Source organism: Cervus elaphus, chromosome 12 (genome assembly GCF_910594005.1).
Source record: "Cervus elaphus chromosome 12, mCerEla1.1, whole genome shotgun sequence".
Lineage (NCBI taxonomy): Eukaryota > Metazoa > Chordata > Mammalia > Artiodactyla > Cervidae > Cervus > Cervus elaphus.
The window spans coordinates 87751704-87774025 of NC_057826.1; the positions used below are offsets into that span (position 1 = coordinate 87751704).

Sequence of the window (22322 nt, forward strand, 5' to 3'; positions counted from 1 at the left end):
GCTTCCTCTTCTATAAACTATGGAGAAGCACAGCATAGGCTTCACAGATTGTTGTGAGCAGTAAGGAAGTCAGTTACGTAAAGCAGTCAGGACTGTGCTTACTGTTATTATTCAGAACAGAGCCTCATTTTCTACCTGTCATCCGCTTCAGTCCTCCAAGCTAGGCTCCTGGCTTCTCCGGCACACGCCGTGCCATGGTGCCTCCAGGCCCCTTCTGCACGCTGTTCCTTCAGCCTGCAAGGGGACTGTTCAGCCATCTCTTCTTTCCAGATCCTTCCAAACATGATCTCCTCCCAGTCCTCCCTGATCCTCTCCTTCCTGCCTTTGCCTCCCTCCACATCCTCTCACACAGAACTGTTTCCTTCTGTAGCATAAAATGCACATGACGTGTGCCGCTCACGCCTGCTCGGAGAATTTAGGATGTGAGCTTCCTAAGAACAGGCATAGTTTCTTATCTCTCTGTGACCCACTGGAGCTGCTATGGAGCAGCACTAAATACTTAATAAACGCTTGTGGAGAGGAAGCTGGAAAGCAAAGAGGGAGGGGTGTGTGTTCAGTTGCTCAGTCCGAACCCGTGGACTGTGGCCCGTCAGCCTCCTCTGTCCATGGGATTTCCCAGGCAGGAAGAATACTGGAGTGGGTTGCCATTTCCTTCTCCAGGGCATCTTATCAACCCAGGGGTCCAACCCACATCTCCTGTGTCTCCTGCATGGGCAGGCGGATTCTTTATTGCTGTGCCGCCTGGGAAACAAGGAGGGACGGAGGAGGAAAGAAAAGACGGAGAAAGGAGGAAAGAGAGGTGCAAGGCAAACCTGAGATGAAGCCAAGGGAGACTAGGAGAGAAACCAGCTCCGTCCACCTGCAGCAACTTCGGGGAAAAGCATGCCGGACTGGAGACTCTTGGGTCATTTGCAACCCTTCCTTGGCTTTTCTTTTCTTTTTTTTTTTCTTCCTTGGCTTTTCTTTTCATCGCTTGAGCCATACATTGGAACAGATTTTGAAAACCTCACAGTGACTGAGGACCTGCTCTTTAGCCCCTCGGAAGCTCAATGTCTTCATTTGTAATAGAGATAATAATGGCACTTATCTAATTGGGTTGTTATGAGACTCAAATGAGAAAACAACTGGAAAATCTCTGGCACCTGGCCCATCGTAGGCACTCAAAAATTGCTGTGTATTATGATGGTGATGGTTCAGTGATTCCAAGAATCCCAGACCTGTTGGAAGCCAGGGCCAAGCCCTGCTGGTGAGGAGATGGGCTTCCTAAGCTCGGAGAGTTGCCTATTGTCCTAGAGCTGGGCCCAGTGGTCACATAGAGGTCACACTCTATTTTCTCCCAGGCCTTCCCACCCACCCCCCGCCCCCACCAAGAAACACAATAAAGACTCCTGATTGCTTGATTAAAGGAAGCGGATACACAATTCATTTCAATTTTAGACCTAACCACCCCACAACCTTTCAAAAAGAATTGCACACCCTACTCCAATTTACACACTGAACCAACATGGAATTTTCCAGCGGGTCCTGAAGCCTTTGAAGTGACCAGACCAGACTATTGATTTATTTCCAACTAACCTCTCTCTTTGAACCCAGAAGGGTCAAGGTTAATTATATAATAAAACACACTGTGCCCAGCTGCCCCCTCTGAGGGTGCAGGGAGCCCCTAGACCTTTCTGAGCCAGCAAGAGGTGGATCGTATTTCTGATCTCTTCCCCTGCATTCATTTCCTTCATCAGGGCCCATTAAGGAGGAAGAAAAAAAAATCCGCCCCCCTCATTTCCTCCCTGAGAGATAAATTTTAATTTGCTGGAAACCAACAAAGGGGATCTAAGCTACATTTCCAGGCTGCACCCTGCGGTTGATACATCTTGTTGGGAGCACATTTTCTGGGGTCGGCTGGGAAAAGGGGTGGGGTGGGAGAGGGGAAGCAAAGGGGTGCAGGCCCTCTCCCACACAGAGAGAAGGGAGCCCCATAGAGCCTGACTCAGCGGAAGCCTCCTTTCCATTAAGCTTTCTTTGCCGTTTGAAGTGAGTTCCCCACCGGCCAGGCATCTCCTGTGTGCGCTCAGTCAGCCCTTCCCAGCCACCTGTGGAGAGCACTACGGTAACCCCGCTTTCCCAGATGATGGAACAGGGTCTGAGTGCTGGCAGAACAGGTCCCACTTATCACAGGTAGGAAGTGGCAAGGCCAACTGGAATCCAAGCTTTTGTTCTCCTTGTACAATAATGGATTCTCCCCACCTACCCCCATTTTCCTAACCCAGGGGAATGTTGTAAATGTTCTTTTCATTTCCATCATTTACAGAAAAAAGATACAGAACCACTACCTAAAATATAAAATCATAAAGTGTTAGTCTCCAGTCATGCCCGACTCCTCGCGACCCCGTGGACTGTAGCCGGTCAGGCTCCTCTGTCCATGGACTTCGCCAGGCAAGAATACTGGAGTGGATTGCCATTTCCTTCTCCAGGGGATTGTCCTGACCCAGGGATTGAACCCTGGTCTCCTGCATTGCGGGTAGATTCTTTATCATCTGAGCCATCTAATATATAGCCCGTTATAAAATGTCCCCAATTGTGCCAACAATGTCCCCGCCTCACCCGTGTTTCCCCCATCCAGGATCCAGCCAATATTCATCCACTCCCTTGGTTATCCTGTCTCTTTCCTCTCTCCTCTTCTAGAATAGCAGCAGCCTTTGGGTTTTTCCTGACACTGCCATTTCTTTTTTTCATATTTATGTATTAATTTGGTTGAGTCAAGTCTTAGCTGTGGCATGCAAACTCTCAGTTGCGGCATATAGGATCTAGTTCCCTGACCAGGGATTGAACTTGGGCTCCCTGTGTTTGGAGCGTGGAGTCTTAGCCACTGGACCACCAGAGAAGTCCCTCCTGACACTGACATTTCTGAAGGAGCAAGGTCAGTTGTCTCTCAGATTAACCCCCATGTGGATTTATGTTTCCTCCTGACTATTTAGAGTGTTCTATTGTTCTTGAACTCAGGTTCAGCCACTCGTTGCTCAAGAATCCAATACTGAGAGACACATGTCAGACAAAAAGGAAAGACAGTTTTATCGAGTAAACCGGCAACCCTGGGGAGAAGGTGGACTCCTGTCCCGGAGCACCAACTCCTAGGGTTTTGCTCGGAAATCACATAGAGAGAGGAGGAAGGGGCTGCGTGCTGAGGAGAGCGCTGTGGGGTGTGTGGTCAGCTCGTGGACGTTCTTCTGATTGCTTGGTGGTGAGGTAACCTGGAATGAACATCATCAGCCTGCAGGTTTCAATCAGTCTGGGGTCTACAAGGGGCAGGCAGGGGTCAGGGTGGCCCCGTAGTGTCCAGCTGGGTTACAGTAAGTAGGGCCTCACATCTGGAGGCCCACGACGCCAGCTGTTCTTGCCAAGGGATGCAGATTTCCAGCTCCAAGGCCAAAGCTTGTTCTCAGCCTCTTGAGGAATTCCGAGTGGAGAGAATGCCGAGTAAATGATTCCACCAGGGGGCGCTGTCGGCGCTGGCCGCTGGAGAAGCTCGCTCTCTGGGACTCTTCCGGGCCCACAGAAGGCAACCTTGAACTTTGGGAAGAAGCCCACCCATCACAACCTTAGATGCACTTCTCTAATTCTTCGCTCTGGAATGTTCCTACACTCGTGTCGAGGCTTCATCCCTCCACGAGGCTGTCACGACTCTGGAGCAGAACCAATGTTCCCTACTTTCTGCTCCCGCAGCCCTGTGTTTCTGCCTCATTGCATGACTTGTCTCAACATAGAGGTCACCGTGGAGCTCTTCCTAACGCCCCTCTCTCTAGGGCCCAGCGCACTGTCCGCCAGAGAAGGTTCTCATAAGTATTTGCCAAGTAAATTGTAGTCCAAATAAAATCAGCCTGTCTTGTGGTCAATCTCGGTTTCACCTTTGAGAGAAAGACCCAACATCCAAAAACAAATTGAAAAACTAAGTCTTTGCTGAACAGCCTGGAAGGGGTGTCAGAGGATCAGTTATACTACCTGTCATGCACTGAGGAGTCCGGAGCATTCTCTTTGCCCACCTTTCTCCCAGTCATCTCATGGCTCCACTTTCACTTCCAAACCTCTCTTCTTTTCTCTCCAACTCCAACCTATACTGGATTTTCTCTTATTTTTGCCCACATCCCTCCTCCCTCTGGGTCAATTTGCTCTATGTCTTTTAGTTTTTTTAAGCTGTTTAAGTCAAATAAGCAATACACAAAAAAGTCCTCACTGTTAAAAAAAAAAGTCAAGGGATTCCCTGGCAGTCCACTGGTTGGGACATGGCACCCTGACGGCTGAGGGCCCTGATTCCATCCCTGCTTGGGGAGCTGAGATCCCACAAGTCTCAAAAAAAAAAAGTAAAATATTACAGAGATCCCACTTCAGTCACCCCAAACCCAGTCCCCCCCCCAACCCCAGGGATAATCATTCTTGTCAGTGTGATATAAGATCCTTCCAGGCTTTGCTCCATGTAATTATAGATTTCTGTAAGCACCCAAGTCAAATATGTGTGTGTACACATGCTCAGTCACTTTAAAGAGTCGTGTCTGACTCTCTGCAACCCTGTGGACTGTAGCTCGCCAGGCTCCTCTGCCCATGGGATTCTCCGGGTAAGAATACCGCAGTCCAGTGAGTGGTTAAGACTCTGAACTTCCACTGAAGGAGGGCCAGGTTCAATCCCTCTTCAGGGAACTGAGATCCACATACTGTGTGGTACAGCCAAGAAACAACAGAAACACTTATCATGGTAAAATTTTAATTAAAAATAAAACATGTCTTATTTTACATTCTTACTGTTCTCTTAACTGAGATCCTCTTTTTTCCTTAAAAAATTTTTTTAAAAAATTATTTATTTAAAAAGGCTATCATCTGTGTTTAAAAAAAATAACATTTATTTATTTATTTGGCTGTACCCAGATTTAGTTGTGGCATGAGGGACCTTTGATCTTTGTTGTGACTTGCAGCATCTTTAGTTGCGGTGTACAAACTCTTAGTTTCAGCATGTGGGATCTAGTTTCCTGACCAGGGATCAAACCTACACCCCCTGCATTGAGAGCCTGGAGTCTTAGCCACTGGACCACCAAGAAAGTCCCTTTTCGTTTTGTTTTGATTCAGATCAACAGAGAGGGTCAGTGCCTAATTTCAGTAATGGATGATGGGCTCCCAGACTAGAGGTCACGCACCCATGTTGGCACCCTTTAAGCTTATGAGGTAGACACTGCCATCATCATGCTGCTCATGGATGAAGCATCTCAGGCACGGAGACGTTAAATGACTTGCTTGAGGTCACACAGCTAGGAAGTCAGAACAGCTGGGATCACAACCTCGGCAGGGTGGGTCCAGTGCTTGGGTGGTAACTACTGTACCACACTGCCTCTCAGCCTTAATATGGGCAACCTCAGCTGCAATTAGGCACCTATGTTTGTTTTCCAAAGCTCTATTGGAAAGCAATATTTGGAAAACTTATTCTGATATTTCACTTGAATCTCTCAATGACACTAGGATGGAAGGGAAGACCCAGCTTATGGGCCAGCATGATGCCCCGCACCCAGCCTGAAGCAGGCACGTTCCCCGACTTGGAGGTGCTATGTAGCATGCAGCACTGGGCAGTGTGTGTGTGCATGAGGGTGTGCATGCATGCATGGATGCGAGCATGGTTACATGCACGGGGTGCGTGTGTGTGTATGTGTGCGTGTGCGGGCACGGCCATCTCGGTGTGACCTTGCAGCCCTGCGCTGGCTGAGAGGCGTCTTTCATCCCCGCAGGGAGCAGGCACGGGCAGGTCACCTGTGTCATTGCAGGCAGAGGCTGCTCAGATCAAGGGCAGTGGTGTTTGTTTCTGTCACAATCTTATCTCCACTTCCCTGAGCCCAGACCTTAACATCATAAAATGCCAGGGCCGGGATGTAAACATGGAGATTATCTAACTCAGGCCCTCCCTTGACAAACGGAGACACCAAGCCCCAGAGAGGATACTGCTAAATATAAAATGGAGACTGGACTTGAGAATTCCCTGGAAGATAAAACCATGTAGGCTCTGAAAGCAAAACAAAAATCCAGCTTATTTCATGAAGGTAGTAAAATGCAATTTTAGGTTATTTCCTGTTAATGCCAATGACAATCATAAAAGAAAACTTCAATCATTTTCCTAAAAACGGTATGAGATGACTACTTTAAACCAGTCCCCTGCCATCTGAAAACCCACTGTAATCACCAGTCATTGTAAACACTATTAGCTTCCTCGTTTTCACTTTATAAGCCATCTTGTAACTTCATGCCCCTGCATTTTGCATCAGTCTTTGAATTTCGAACCTTCCGGTTCGTGAACTGCTTTTATAGGCATAATAAACTCTTACTAAATACAGTTTAGTAACAGTATTTAAGCTGAAACTCCAATACTTTGGCCACCTGATTCGAAGAACTGACTCATTGGAAAAGACCCTGATGCTGGGAAAGATTGAAGGCAGGAAGAGAAGGGGACCACAGAGGATGAAATGGTTGGATGGTATCACTGACTCAATGGATGTTTGAACAAGCTCTGGGAGATGGTAAAGGACAAAGAAGCCTGGCATGCTGCAGTCGATGGGGTTGCAAGGGTCAGACATGACTAAGTGACTGAATTGAACTGAACTGAAATATTGTTTATTGATTTGGTGCTTTTAGTTCAGCTAGTTCTGGATTTTTTTTTTTTTTTAGTTCTGGATTTCTAAAAGCACTCAGCTTCTTAGGGGCAGAGCTGGGATGAGAACCCACATCTCCCCATCCAGCTTCATGCTCTTGCCACAACCCCACTGCCCAGACTTTTGCCTGACCTACAGTAGTCATATGAGGATGTGAGAGTTGGACCATTAAGAAGGCTGAGTGCTCAACTGTGGGGCTGGAGAAGACTCTTGAGAGTTGGACTCTCAAGGAGAGCAAACCAGTCAATCCTAAAGGAAATTAACCCTGATTATTCACCGGACTGATGCTGAAGCTCCAATATTTTGGCCACCTAATTTGAAGAGCTGACTCTTGGAAAAGACCCTGATGCCGTGGGCAAAGTCTTTCACTATGTGGGGTTTCAAGAGAAGAAACAGGAAACTGTGTCTTTGAGGAGGGTCCTGGGAATGTTCGTGGAATGAATGAATGAATAGAGCATGACGGGGTAACGGGAGCTCTGGGAGAGACTGAACAGGAGAGGTGGTTGGTCTCTTCATCAAAAGAAAGGGTCAGAAAGTCCCCTGTGTCACCTTGGGAGGTAAATTGAAGTGAAGTGAAGTAGCTCAGTCATGTCCGACTCCAAGCGACCCCATGGACTGTAGCCTACCAGCCTTTTCCATCCACGGGATTTTCCAGGCAAGAGTACTGAAGTGGGTTGCCATTTCCTTCTCCTGAGGAAATAAAGAGGCTTCTCTGTGATGGGGAAAGGGTTCCCCTAGACAACAACCCAGTTGTCCTGGAAAGGGGGTGTCACTGGAATTCCTATGTGTTCCAGACCATCCTGGGGCTGCCGTTAGAAAGGCAGGATGGGAAGTGGATCTGGGGGTGGGCTTTGAAAGGAAGGGCAGCTAGCACTTGGGATTTGGGCCCTGAGGAAATAGGTATGTGTCTGGGGCTGCCCTCTTAGCAATGTGACAGGCTGAAAACAAAGAAGGGATCTTTTCATGCCCCGAAGACACCCAAAACAAGGTGCTGCCATTGAATGGAAGTCCCCGTCTGTATGATCAGACCACCCAACATGGCTGTTCTCTTGCCCTCTGTACCTTCCCGACCCGTCCCTGCCTCACCTACACCCTCCTCACCCGACTGACCTTCCCTCTTAACCATAGCGGAGAAGGCAATGGCACCCCACTCCAGTACTCTTGCCTGGAAAATCCCATGGACGGGGGAGTCTGGTGGGCTGCCATCTATGGGGTCGCACAGAGTCTGATATGACTGAAGCGACTTAGTAGCAGCAACAGCTTAACCATAGAGCCTAATCGCGGGGGTAAGCCTACATACTGGCTCCCGGCCCCAGCTGGCGCTTCTTGTAATCTTTCCATCAGAACTGCTCCACCAAGGTGATTTATTAAAGGGGCAGTGCAAGGCGTGGGGCTCTGCAGGTTTCCCTGGCGACCGACAAACCCGTCTGACGTCAATTCCCTCTGTAACTGGTACCCTCCCTCCTTTCCCAGAAGTAAAGACTCCTGGTGAGGTGTCTCTCCAGGGCCTTGCTTCAGTATGTAAGATCCCCCCCATCCATTAAACCATGGAGGCCTCCGTTGCTGACCCCAGGCTCTTTCTTCCGACTTGAGGCTGGGCAAGTACAGCGCTGGCAGGCCTGAGGGGTGCAACCCAAGCCGTCCTTTGCATCCTTGAGCTGCTGTTTGCCGGTGACGAGGTGTGGCCAGAGCAGTGCTGGCTGCAGACTGGCTGGACAGTGGGGCTTTTGTGTGGAAGGCACCAGAGGCTCTCAGACCTTGAGAGTTTGGGGCAAATGATGTGTGTGTGGATGTGAGTCTTTGTGACCTGGTTTCTGGTTTTATCTGCCTCTGTGTGTCTGGAGCAGGATATGCCTGTTCCTGAAGACACGGGGTGGGCAGGGGGGTCTCCGCAGGAAGCCTCTGAGTTACTGTCTAGTTTTGAAAGATGAGAGCAATGTTTTATTTGGCACATCACTTTTAAACATCTCCGTTTTGTATCTCTCATCTGCTTCTCATCACACCCTGTGAGGAAGGCAGGGAGGCACCTCTATTTTCTCACAGAGAGGATTGCCTCCTGTGGAGATCAGTTAGCGGGAGGCTGTCTTTCCCCTACGGCTCCTTTCACGTTTCCATGGTCCTGGCTAGGGACGACAGGAAGGATGAGACTGAATCTGTCGAGGGGAGCTTCTTTCTAGTCTGGGGGGAAAGTCCAGTCCGCGGTGACATCCAGCATGATGTGAAACCAGCTGTGTTGTCTTAAAATATCACTGCAATAAGGGTTCAGAAAGGGAGAGTCCGGGTCTTCTCCTTTTCCAAAAGAGTATTAAAACCAGCTTGTTGAGTGCCATGAAAAGGCCTCTTGAAGCAATCGAAATATTTCAGAGAAAGTAAACACAAAAATATATTGAAAATATAAACAGAGATTAGTGAGAAAGAAAAAGATACTTTGGGGAGAAATGTCAAAGTCCAAATCTAGTGCTTTGAGAAAGAAAACTAATAAAATTGACAACTTCTGACAAGATTTATCAGATCAAAAACGAGAGAAGGCATAATAAGTAAATAATATTGGGAATATAAAAAGGGGACATACCTGAAGGGACAGCAGAGACCTAAATAATAGAGATTATAAACAACTGTGTGCCAATAAATCTTACAACTGCAGAAAATGTATTATCTATGGATCTCTCTTAGAAAAACTGACTCAAGAAGACAGAAAAGTTAAATGTCTGTAACTAATAAAGACAGGAATCAGTAGCAAAGTTTTAAGCCTCAAATGAAAATTGTCCATTTGCAACAACCTGGGGGGACCTAGAGGGTGTCATGCTGAGTGCAATGAGTCAGAGACAAACACTGTATGTTATCACTGACATGTGGAGCCTAAAAAATAAACAAATGAAATAACAAAACAGAAACAGACCCACAGGCATAGAGAATCAAGTCAGTCAGTTCAGTCGCTCAGTCAGCGACCCCATGAACCGCAGCACGCCAGGCCTCCTTGTCCATCACAACTCCCAGAGGCCACCCAAATTCATGTCCATTGAGTTGCTGATGCCATCCAACCATCTCATCCTCTGTCGTCCCCTTATCCTCCTGCCTTCAATCTTTCCCAGCATTAGGGTCTTTTCCAATGAGTCAGCTCTTTGCATCAGGTGGCCAAAGTATTGGAGTTTCAGCTTCAGCATCAGTCCTTCCAATGAACACCCAGGACTAAGAGAATAAAGTAGTGGTAACCGATGGGGAGAGGGAAGGGCGGTGGGCAGGGCAGGGGCAGAGGGTTAAGAGGCACAAACTACTGTGTACAAAGTGAATAAAGAAGTACCAAGGATATACTCTACAGAACAGGGGATGTAGCCAACATTTTATTGTAACTGTAAATAGAGTATAATTTATAAAATGTGAATCACTATCTTTTTTTTCCATTACATTTTGCTTTTTTCCCCATTTATTTTTATTAGTTGGAGGCTAATTACTTTACAATATTGTAGTGGTTTTTGCCATACATTGACATGAATCAGCCATGGATTTACATGTGTTCCCCATCCCGATCCCCTCTCCTGCCTCCCTCCCAACCCGATCCCTCTGGGTCTTCCCAGTGCACCAGCCCTGAGCACTTGTCTCATGCATCCAACCTGGGCTGGTGATCTGTTTCACCCTTGATAGTATACTTGTTTCAATGCTATTCTCTCAGAACATCCCACCCTCGCCTTCTCCCCCAGAGTCCCAAAGTCTGTTCTGTACATCTGTGTCTCTTTTTCTGTTTTGCATATAGGGTTATCGTTACCATCTTTTAAAATTCCATATATATGCATTAGTATACTGTATTGGTGTTTATCTTTCTGGCTTACTTCAGTCTGTATAATGGGCTCCAGTTTCATCCATCTCATTTGAACTGATTCAAAAGTATTCTTTTTAATGGCTGAGTAATATTCCATTGTGTATGAATCACTATCTTATACACCTGAAACTAATATAATATTATAAATCAACTATATCTCAATTTAAAAAAAATAAATAATAGAAGACTAATGACAGCCTGACTGTATAGCACAGGGAACTCCAGTCTTGATGCTAAATGGTGTCCTAAATGAGAAGGAAATACAAAAAAAAGAGTGGTGTAATATATATATGTGTGTGTATATATCTACATCACAGCTTTTGAACTGTGTTGCTGGAGAAGATTCTTGAGAGCCCCCTGGACTGCAAGGAGATCAAATCAGTCAATCCTAAAGGAAATCAATCCTGAATATTCATTGGAAGGACTGATGCTGAAACTGAAGCTCCAATACTTTGGCTCTGATGCAAAGAGCTGACCCTTTAGAAAAGACCTTGATGCTGGGAAAAATTGAAGGTGGGAGGAGAAGGGGACGACAGAGGATGAGATGGTTGGATGGCATCACCGATTCAACAGTTATGAGTTTGAGCAAGCTCCAGGAATTGGAGGACTGATCTTCTTTAGGATGAACTGGTTTAGAGCCCTTATAAATAAGAGGAGGCCAGAGTGTTAGCTCTTTCTCTGCCCTATGAGGATACAAGAAGTCAACAGTCTGCAACCTGGAGGAGGGCCCTTACCAGAATCAGACCCATGCTGGCATCCTAACTCCAGACTTACAACCTCCAGAACTGTGAGAAAGAAGTCTCAGTTGTCACCCGGTTTATAGTATTTTGTCATAGCAGCCTAAGACAAATTTATCCCAGAAATGCAGAATTGGCTCAACATTTGGAAACCAATCAATGTCACTCACCACATTAACAATTTAAAAGAAAAAAGCACATGGTCATCCTAATGTATGCAGCAAAACTTTAAGTAAACAGAGTATAAGCAAATACTCGATAAAAGTTGTCGAATACTTAAACATCATGTTCAATGGAGAAATATTTAAAAGCATTTCTTTTAATATCAGTCATAAGAAAAAGAGGTCCACTATCATTTCTGCTTCATATAAGATCAATGTTGTATATGCTAACTGTTCAATAATAAAAGAGAAAAAATATCAGAAAAGAAGTTTTAAAAAATTGTGTAGTTAGATAGTAAATTCAAATTATGAAAACTCCTTGGTGGTCCAGTGGCTAGGACTCCATGCTTTCACGGCCAAGGGCTGGGGTTTGATCCCTGGTTGGGGAACTAAGATCTCTCACAGGCAGTATGGCCAAAAATAAATAACTTATTTAATAATAAATAATTTATTAAATTAGATAAATCAAACAACTTATTAAATAACAAATAACTTATTAATTAAATAATATTTATATTATAAACATTGCTATTAAATATATTATTAATATCTATATTAACATAACATGATATATTAATAATTAAACATAAATAAAATATATTATTAAATATACCATTATGTATTATATTAATTATAATATTACTATATTAATAATATAAATATTTATATTAATTTATATTATTAAACAATAACTATTAAATAACAACTTATTAAATTATGTGAATTAAATAAATAACCTATTAAATAAAATTAATAACTTAATTAAATAAATTCATATCCAATAGGGATTTTCTTTCTTTTTTTAAGATTTTGTTTTAATGTGGACCATTTTTTGTCTTTATTGAATTTGTTATAATATGGCTTCTGTTTTAACTTTTGTGTTTTCTTTGTCACAAGGTATGTGTGATCTTAGCTCCTCCAAGGATAGAAACCTGCATCCCTTCCTTGCATTGGCAGAAGTCTTAACTACGGGACCACCAGGGAAATCTCAAACAGGAATTTTCATGGAAATCAGAAGGCTATTCTAAACATTTTTGGAAGAACAAAGGATAGCCAAGTTACTCCTGAAAAGAAAACCAAAGAGAGGGATTAAGCCTACCACTTTCAGGACTTATTATAAATCCATAGGAATTAAGATGTGTGATGTTAGCTCAGGGATAGATAAATTAGACCCATGGAACAGAATGGAGAGCCCAGTGTTTATGACATTGATTGTGGTAACGATTTCACGGGTTTGTACTTAACTCCAAACTCATCAGGTTGTACACATTAAATACGTGCAGCTTTTTGTAGGTCAATCATACCGAAATAGAGTGGTTTGAAGAAAAAAATAATGAGCACAGAAACATTCCCACTCTTGTAAGGAAAGCTGATGTATGTTAGAGCTGTCACTGGAGATCAGTGGGGAAAAGAGACAGCAATAAACAAACAGTGCTGGATGACTGCCAGTCATTTGGGGAGGAAATAAAAATGACCCACACTTCACACCATATAAGTCCCTTACATAGGAATGAGTTCCATTCTGAGAGCACATTCGTAAGTCCAGTTTGTTCGTTAAGTCCAACAAAGTTCGCCTAGGTGCCCAACTAATGCAGTTGGCTATATAGTACTATACGACTGAAGTGACTTAGCAGCAGCAGCAGCATATAGGTTTATAACATTTTTCACATGAATAATACACAAAAAAAAACAAAAAATAAAACATTTTTAATCTCACAGTATAGTACCATGAAAAGTATACTAGTACCAGCTACATCACCACTGCCTTTACACTTGCTTCCGGACATCCTGGGCTTGAAATAAAGCCACTGCACTACTGTGCTCTATAGCACTCCACAGGAAAGGACACAAAAGCACAACCCTTGTAGATGATGCACACACATGTGCGCCAGACACGTGAGCTCACTTCTGTGCCTGGACTTGTGAACACACATTTGCCTCTTTGAAGGTTCACAACATGAAGGTTCATATGTAGACAGAGGACTTACTGCACAAAAATTCAGTTCCAGATGAATCAAGAACTTAAATATGAAAGACATCACTTTAAGAGATACAGGACTTCCTTGGTGGTCCAGCGGCTGACTCCCCACCTCCAGGGAGGTGGCAGGAGGCATAGGTTTAATCCCTGGTAGGGGACGTTCTGTACTGCCCTGCTGGCTCAGATGATAAAAAATCCGCCTGCACTGCGGGAGGCCTGGGTTCAATCCCTGGGTTGGGAAGATCCCCTGGAGGAGGGAATGGCAAACCATTCCAGTATTCTTGCCTGGAGGATCTCTATGGACAGAGGAGTCTGGTGGGCCATAGTCCATGGGATCACAAGGCGTTGGACATGACTGGGCACAGCATACAGAGGAAGTTCTGCATACCGTGCAGTCTGGCCAAGAAGAAAAGAGAAAAAATTATATATGTATAATAAAAATATAAAGATATAGAATTTAATAACTTGAGGCAATTAATTACTAAACACACACAAAAGCACAAAATCAGAATACAATTTTTTAAATAAGATCAATCTGACAATGTTAAAATTTAGACCAGTTCATCAGAAGAGACTAAAAAATATGGACAGGGAAGCTTTAAACTGGGAGAAGGAAATTGCACCACATAACCAGCAAAGAGTATGTATTTAGACTCTGGAGGACTTCCCTGGTGACCCAGTGGTTAAGAACCCGCCTGCCAATGCAGGGGACTCAGGTTCCATCCCTGGTCTGGGAAGATTCCACATGCCACGGAGCAATTAAGCTTGTGTGCCACAACTACTGAGCCTGCAATTCACAACACCTGAAGCCAGCGTGCCTGAAGTCAGTGCTCTGCAACGAGAGAAGCCACCGCAATGAGAAGCGGCAACTAGAGAGTTGCTTGCAGCAACTAGGGAAAGGCTGAGGGGCAATGAAGACCCAGTGCAGCCATAAATAAATAAAAACAAAGGTCTTACTTAAAAAATAATGTCTCTAGAGTCTGAAGTCTGTATCAAAAACTACAACTACTTAGAAAATGACATTGCAGCAAAAGACAAATACATGCATTTCATAGAAGAGATACCATGAATGGCCAAAACGTCTTTGAAAAGATGTTCAAACTCATTAGTAATTAAAGAAATGTACATTAAAACTAAGATATAATAACTTTATGACTACCAGATGGGCGAAATTTAAAACCTGAATATACGAAGGGCCAGTAAGGCTGAGAAACAATGGGAATATGCATAGGCCATTGGTGGAAGTGTAAATTGGTACACTCGCTTTGGGGACTTATTATTATACCTGTCTGCCCTAAGAAATCTGTGACTCCATTCCATTCTTAGGGAAGGAAAGCCTTACACAGTCTCAACAAGAAAAACATCATTCTAATAACCAAACCTGTAATAAGTCAAACAGACAATCCAGCCCTAAAGCCATGAAGGGAGAATAAGATCTATAGTCTATTACACCTTGAGCTGGCTTCTTTTTAGTTACAATCTGGTTGAGCGTTTTAAAAGCAAAACAGTCCCAATTAAAACATTTCAATTGTAAAATACACCCTAGACTTCAAACTTAATACAAAAGAAAAAACAATAACCTTTTTTTTTCTGAAATTATTTAACTAACCAGCCCCTAAAATAATTAAAACCCTCATCAACTTCACACATAGCTGCTCATTAAGGAAGATTAAGCCATGTAAATAAGGGTAACAAACATACACTTTCACATTAATCATTTGTGATTAGAAAAGCTGGATTTAGAAAAGGCAGAGGAACCAGAGATTAAATTGCCAACATCTGCTGGATCATCGAAAGAGCAAGAGAGTTCCAGAAAAACATCTACTTCTGCCTTATTGACTATGCCAAAGCCTTTGACTATGTGGATCACAACAAACTGTGGAGAAATTCTTCAAGAGAAGAGAATACCAAGCCACCTTACCTGCCTCCTGAGAAATCAGGTCAAGAAGCAACAGTTACACATGGCAACAGACTGGTTCCAAATCATGAAAGGAGTAGGTCAAGGCTGTATATTGTCACCCTGCTTATTTAAAATATACAGAGTAAATTATGAGAAACGCTGGACTGGATGAAGCACAAGCTGGAATCAAGACTGCTGGCAGAAATATCAATAACATCAGATAGGCAGATGACACCACCCTTACTGGCAGAAAATGAAAAACTAAAAAGCCTCTTCATCAAACTGAAAGAGAAGAGTGAAAAAGTTAGCTTAAAACTCAACACTCAAAAAATGAAGATCACAGCATCTGGTCCCACCACTTCATGGCAAATAGATGGTTAAACAGTGGAAGAATTTATTTTGGGGGGGGCTCCAAAATCACTGCAGCCATGAAATTAAAAGACGCTCGCTCCTTGGAAGAAAAGATATAAGCAACCTAAACAGCATATTACAAAGCAGAGACATTAACTTCGCCAACAAAAGTCCATCTAATAAAAGATGCGCTTTTTCCAATAATCATGTATGGATATGAGAATTGAACTATATAGGAAGCTGAGTACCAAACAATTGATGCTTTTTAACTGTATTGTTGGAAAAGACTCTTCACAGTCTCTTAGACATACAAATCAAATCTGAGTTTTCATTGAAGACCGATGTTGAAACTGAAATCCCAATATTTGGACCACCTGATGTGAAAAACTGACTCAGCGACATATGAGCTGATTAAAATAAGAATATATTTATAATACGGAAACACTTTCACATCAATCATCGGAGGTTACATTACAAACTCGCGGAAAAAAACACTTGCTAAGAAACTTCCTTTCACCCACCAGCGACTGAGTGAGTAAAGTAACTAAGTCATCTCCGAGTCTTTGCGACCCCATAAATTGTAGTTTACTAGCCCTCTCTGATCTATTGGAGTTTCTAGATAAGAACACTGACGCGGATTGCCATTTTTTTCTGCAGAGAAATCTTTCTAATTTGAGAATCGAACCCACATCTATCCATAGTGCGACAAAGTTCTCTATACTCTGAAGCATCTAGATAAACCACCTTACAATTTCTATACTAGCAAAGTATAAGTCTCTCATTAACCAGTATAAGTAGCCTTGCTAAAGCAAGGCCTCAAAAAATTAGTTTAAGACTCAGAGTTGTTCCTCTCCACGGAAATCTTTAGTAAAAGGCGAAAGATTTATACGATCTGAAGAGAAACCAGAGTATAACCTACCCACTTGTAATTCACGTCTCGGGTAACAGAAACTCCTAGATCAGTGATAGTGACTAGCTAACACCGAGAGCCAATGCCTGAACAAAAATTTCTAGATTACTCTGTAAACAAGGGTCTAATTTCAGAAGACATAGGTAAAAGAAAATTTGAAGTTTTATCATTTTAAACGTGTACCGTGTGCAGTGCACGGTGGGTATGCAAATAAGGCAAGTGGGCGGCCTTCCAGCTCGGGAAAGCTCGTCTTCACGCAGCGCCCCTGTGTCGTCACTAGGGGGCGGAGCGGCGGCCGGGCTGGCTGGCGGCCACACGCCGCACCGAGCCGAGACCCAGCTTTTAGATGTTTTGTCTATGTGTATGTCTGAGTTTGATTTCTGTTAAAGACTTCGCTGTTAAAGTTGAAAAAGAAAAAAAAAAAAAATAGCAAGCGATTGGCACAAAATTCATGACCGTGGCTCCTCCCTTCGGTGGATTGAGGGTTTTCAAAGTTTGACAATTTCCTTTTTCTTGAACTGCGTGGTGGGCGCACAAGTGTTTTGTCTGTTTGTACCGTGCACGTCCAAGATGTACACTCTGGAATATTCTGCCGTATGAGAAAAATTCATAGCCGTGTCCTGTTTAAAATTGGAGCTTTGGATATTCCCAGGGGGTCCAGTGGCTGGGGCTCTATCCCTCACTCCCTGCTGGTTCCTTTCCTGGTAGGGGGACTAAGATCCCTCAAACTGCGCAGGCCAAAAAAAAAAAAAAAATAATAATAATAATGGCGCTTGCCGCGCTGGGTTTCAGATCTCCTGCCTCCTGCCTCCTGACCTGATGCTACTTGTGGCGATGAAATCTTGTCATTTCAGTTTCAGACCTCGAGTCTCATCTTATCTAGAAGACAAACCAAAAAACCCCATGAGCTGTACTCTCCTATGCAGTACTCAGGAACACGCGCCGACAGGCTCCTTAATGATTGTGGTAACCGAAAGTCTTGGGAAAGGAAATTGCCGTTCTTTTTTTGATTCTTTTCTGGAGGCTGCATCAATATTCCACTTCCCAACTTTGACGCCTTCTCTGAGTTGTCATGTTTGGTTTGCTAGTTCCTCTGCTCACAATACATTTGCCATTATATTTGATTTAAATTTGTCGAAAACAGCTTTTGGGGGATATAATCCACTTACCACATAGTTCACCCGTTTAAACTGTACACTTCAAGTGGCTTTTAGCATATTCAGAATCGTGCGATCATCTCCACAATGTGGTGGCGCTAGTGGTAAAGAACCTGCCTGCCAATGCCAGAGACTTGACAGATTCAGGTTCGATCCTTGGGTCGGGAAGATCCTCTGGAGATGCAAATGGCAACCCACTCCAGTATCGTTGCCAGGGGAACCCCATGGACAGAGGAGCCCGGCAGGCTGCAGTCCATTGGGGTTGGGAAGAGTCGGATACGACTGAAGTGACTTGACAGGCATGCACACAACAATGGTGTTTTTGTTTTGTTTTGGCAGGCCTGTGAACCATATGGGATCTTGGTTCCCTAACCAGGGGTGAAACGTGAGCCTCCTGCAGTGGAGGAAGGGAGTCCTAACCACTGAACTGCCAGGAAAGTCCCCACAATCCAGTTTTAGGACATTTTCATCAACCCCAGAGAGGAACAGTTCCCATTAGCAGTTATTCCCCAGCTCTCCCATCCCCCAGCCTCTGCCAAATACTAGCTGCTTTCTGTCCCTGGTGGCTCAGAGGTTAAAGCATCTGCCTGCAGTGCGGGAGACCCGGGTTCGATCACTGGGTCGGGAAGATCCCCTGGAGAAGGAAATGGCAACCCACTCCAGTACTCTTGCCTAGAGAATCCCATGGACTGAGAAGACTGGTAGGCTACAGTCCACGGGGTCGAAAAGAGTCGGACACGACTGAGCGACTTCACTTTCACTTTATGTCTCTAAAGTGCCTATTCTGGACCTTTCACACCAGTGAAAGCATACAACCTGTGGCTTTTTGTGACCTGCTTCCTTTACTTAGCCTGTTTCTGAGATTAACTCACACCATTCATTCATCCATTCACTTGAGATTCCTTTGCCTTCTTCCATATGTCACACTGTGATGGGGAGTTAAAGACTCATGGAGGTGCAGTGTTCTCTCCCTATGAGGAGAGTTACACCTCACAGGGCTTGGTCAGGGGCTCAGTCGCTGAGGGGACAGGAAAAGTGTTTCTCCGCTCCTAGATTGGGGGGGACCTTTGGTCTCCTTAATTCTGAAAGGAGACCAAAGGCCCCCCCCCCCCCCCATTCACTGGCTAGAGAACTACAAGGAGGGTTAACTTGTTTTTTAGCCGTTCCAAGCTCCATGGACGTTTCTAGGACTTCTGACTCCAGAGCATGGGCTCACCTCTGATTGTAAATATGGGGTTTGAGGGGCTGGAACAATTTGTTTATAGTGTGCCTGGAATTTCCATTTCTGGCAACAATTCATACTAATATGTAAGATAAGGTGGCAGTTCCCAACCTGTTTGGCAGCGGGGACCAGTTTCATAGAAGACACGTTTTCCATGGTTGGGAGTGTGGGGGATGGTTTCATGATGATTCAAGTGCATTACACTTACTGTGCACTTTATTTCTATTATTATTACATCAGCTCCACATCAGATCATCAGGCATTGATAAAAGGCATACTAAAAAATATAAAACATAAAAACCTTTATTGGAATTTTTTGATTGAAATTGTGATTTGTTTTTGTCTTCTTCCTGACTCTAAAGGGAGCATTTATAACACTTTGTTACATGTGGTGTTTGCTCCAGGTTTTTGGTTGCTAAAATTCTTCCTTAGGTTAAGCAGATGTTAAATTTTACCTATATTGTTGTTCAGTCACTTAGTGAAGTGAAATCGCTCAGTCGTGTCCGACTCTTTGCGACCCCATGGACAGTAGCCTGCACCATGCTCCTCCGTTCATGGGATTTTCTAGGCAAGAGTACTGGAGTGGGTTGCCATTTCCTTCTCCAGGGAATCTTCCCGACCCAGGAATGGAACCCAGGTCTCCTGCATTGTAGACAGACGCTTTACCGTCTGAGCCACCAGGGAAGTCCTCAGTTTTATCTATATCGTTCAGTTGCTCAGTCATGTTCGACTCTTTATGACCCCATGGACGGCAGTACGCTAGGCTTCCCTGTCCTTCACCATCTCCTGGAGCTTGCTCAAACTTATGTCCATCAAGTTAGTGATGCCATGCAATCATATCATCTGTCGGCCCCTTCTACTCCCTCCTTCAATTCTTCCCAGCATCAGGGTCTTTTCTAATGAGTCGGCTCTTCGTATCAGGTGGCCAAAGCTTCAGTTTCAGTATCAGTCTTTCCAATGAATATTCAGGATTGATTTCCTTTAGGATGGACTGGTTTGATCTCCTTGCAGTCCAAGCGACTGTCAAGCGTCTTCTCCGCAACATCACATCTAAATGTATAATGAATGGGTATTTGAATTTATTCAATACTTTTTCTGCATTTGCGGAATTATTATAGAATGCTTTTGCTCTAATCTCTTCCAATGAGGATCTACATTAAGAGATCAGTGTTAAATCAGTCTTATCTGTTCTTGTGGATTATTCTTTAGTTCCTTTTTGTTGTGGTAGGATCCCAGAGGACACAGCTACAAGTGGCCGGTCTGAGACTTACAGCAACACCTAATCCTTTCAGATTCTGCAGTGGAGAAGCAAGGTCCTGTGCAAGGTAAACTGGGCCTCCGGGTCTCAGCTCCTGTCCTTCTCCTTTCCGCTGCATCCTCTGTTGGCCACAAGAGGGCGCTTGCTTCCCCTTTTCGTGCTCAATTCTGCCACAAGGACCAACGTGCTGTCCGGCGACCCGTATGGCCTGTAGCCCGCCAGTCTTTTCTGTTCATGGGATTCTCCAGGCAAGAATACTGGAGTGGGTTGCCATTTCCTCCTCCAGGGGATCTTCCCCACCTAGGGAGACAACCCGCCTCTCTTGTCTCCCGCGTTGGCAGGCGGGTTCTTTACCACTAGCGCCACCTGGGAAGAAACTTTGAAAACGTAAACGTGAAGTTGCTCAGTCGTGTCCGACTCTTCGGGACCCCATGGACTGTAGCCCGCCAGGCTCCTCTGTCCATGGGGATCCTTCAGGCAAGAATACCGAAGTGGCTTGCCACTTTCTTCTCCAGGGGATTTTTCCCGACCCAGGGATCGAACCTGGGTCTCCCGCATTGCGGGCAGACTATCCTCTGCGCCCCCAGGGAAGATACTTTAGGTACAGAAAAATTATAAACTTTTCCCAAAATAAATAACATCAAATGCTAAAGAATCACACTGAGCAAAGAAACGAGAACAGGGCTGTAAATCCAAAATAGTGGCTCAAAGAAAAGAAACAGTCTCATGAAAGTCCTCTAACTTTTAAATAAGATTTGCGTTGGAAACTCTCTGGTAATCGAAAGGTTAGGTGCTTTTACTGCCGAGGTCCCAGGTTCAATTCCTGGCGGCTCACTAGCTTTGTTGTGTCTGACTCTGCGACCCCATAGACTGCAGCACTCCAGGCTTCCTTGTCGTTCGCCATCTCAGGGAACTTGCTCAACACAAGTCCATTGAGTTGGTGATATTCTTTATGTTGTCCCCGTCTCCTCCACAGGATTTACCTAAGTATATAGCATTTAAGGCACACGTGAATAACACTGTATGTAAAAGCACCTCCATGACTAATGTACTATATTAACATAACAACGTTTTGGGAATATACTGGGAGACTCTACCTGCTTCAATAAGCTACATCAATAAAAGCTGCCTTACCTCTCTCTTTTCACTAACTTTGATGAGGTAAACAGACACCTCAGAAAAAAACTTTAAAAACAAACAACAAAACCCAAAGATCATACTATACATGCCCGCCTGTATTTGCAACAGGGCATATTACTGCTAATTAGCACATGAACGTCTATCAACCACCCATGAAAACCCACCAGTTCTTTCTTTTAGACAGCAATAATCAGCCTTGCATCAAGCAAGACTTCAAAAAATTGGTTTAACACTCAAACTTGTTCCTCTCCACGGAAATCTTTAGTAAAAGGCGAAAGATTTATACGTTTTGAAGAGAAACCAGAGTATACCTGTTGTTGACCATAATTCGTTTTTCCAGTAACCGCAACTCCTACTACACTGATGGTGACTATTTGCAAAGTTACTACCTGAGGAAATTTATTCAAGGAATTCTGAAAATAATGTTTTCACACTTAGAAAGTTCAACTAAGTAAAATTTTTTTTAAATTAAACTCGAAAACTGTTAAACTATTTGCAGTGCATTGTGGGTATGCAAATGAGCCTGAGTGATCGCCGAAAATATCTTAGCACCAACTTTAAGGGGCCAACGCCATGGCTTGGCTGCCTATGATCTAAACTCCGGCTTGGTCTAGTAGAGACATTCTGAGTTTATCTGTTTGCACACTGGGACTTTGATATCTTTTTTTTCTTTTTTGGTATCTTTTAAATAAAATAATTTTCTGATAGTTGAGGTTGGGGCGGGCCTTGAGGATAGATAGCCAAGTAATTGTTCGTATGAAGTCCAGAATAGTGGTTACTTACAGTAGGGAGTGATGAGTGTGGCTGGGGAAAGGACCACAGAGAGTTTCAAAGGTGTTGGCACTATCTTTCTTCTTAAACTGGGAGGGGGGCAGCAAGGTACATTCTTAAAAAGTTTTCTGCATTTTGATGTGGATCATTTTTAAAGTCTTTGTTGAATTTGTTACAATATTGCTTCTGTTTTACATTTTTTGGTTTTTTGACCTCAAGGCATGTGGGATTTTAGTTCCTTGATCA

At 44.1% G+C, this 22322-nt stretch overlaps 2 non-coding genes across 2 annotated transcripts; both read right to left on the reverse strand.

Moving 5' to 3' along the window:
- Positions 1–16414: 16414 nt before the first annotated feature.
- LOC122706083 lies at positions 16415–16530 on the reverse strand. The gene has a single exon (XR_006344324.1). It is a non-coding gene; the product is annotated as a U5 spliceosomal RNA (small nuclear RNA).
- Positions 16531–21497: 4967 nt separating this feature from the next.
- LOC122706084 lies at positions 21498–21614 on the reverse strand. Its single transcript, XR_006344325.1, has one exon. It is a non-coding gene; the product is annotated as a U5 spliceosomal RNA (small nuclear RNA).
- Between the last annotated feature and the right edge of the window lie 708 nt (positions 21615–22322).